Here is a 773-nt window from a genome sequence, read left to right on the forward strand (position 1 = left end):
GCGCTGCCACGTCAGCAAAATCTTATGGCCATTAGGCTTAGGTACCAAACTAGTGGACAGAAAAAAAGTTCGAGTACCAATCTGAGACAAAAAATCATAGGTACTAATCTGAGACAAAAAAAACCATAGGTACTAATCTGAGAGAAGTGAACAAGTTCGGGTACTAATTTTATATTTAACCCTAATTTTAATGAATATAATCAATATTTTTTATATAATTTTAAACTACCTTAAACTTTCCTAACCCATAAATAGAAAGAGAATATACTTTTAAATGTGTTTGAACCTACCTACTTATAGTTGTTATAATAGCAACAACACAAACTAAGCTAAAACTTTATTAGCTCAACATTTTTAAAAGTAGATCATTTAAGAACAACTAGAAATAAAGTGAAAATTTTATGATTAAATTTGACTAAATAAATTTAGATTATGCAACACGGCAATATAAATAATAATATTAATTATCATTTAATTAAAAAGAAAAGGTTGAGTTTGATCTGATTTGATTCAGTTAGATTTTTGGATTTTTGAACGCTTTAAGATAATTTGGTTCGATTTGATTTGTTTCTTGATTTTTTCATATTAATTTTTTGTTTTGGGCTTAGAATTATTTTGAAAAAAAAATATGTAACCTCTCTAACCTGGCCCAGACGTTACGACTGAATTTTGAAGGCTACATTAGCCATCAAAATGACCTAGAAATTTTATCGAAGTTTTTAAAATAGTTTTTCTAACACATTTAATTACCTTTGAAAAAATGCTTAGCTTCA

Source organism: Gossypium raimondii, chromosome 10 (assembly GCF_025698545.1).
Source record: "Gossypium raimondii isolate GPD5lz chromosome 10, ASM2569854v1, whole genome shotgun sequence".
Taxonomy (NCBI): Eukaryota; Viridiplantae; Streptophyta; class Magnoliopsida; order Malvales; family Malvaceae; genus Gossypium; species Gossypium raimondii.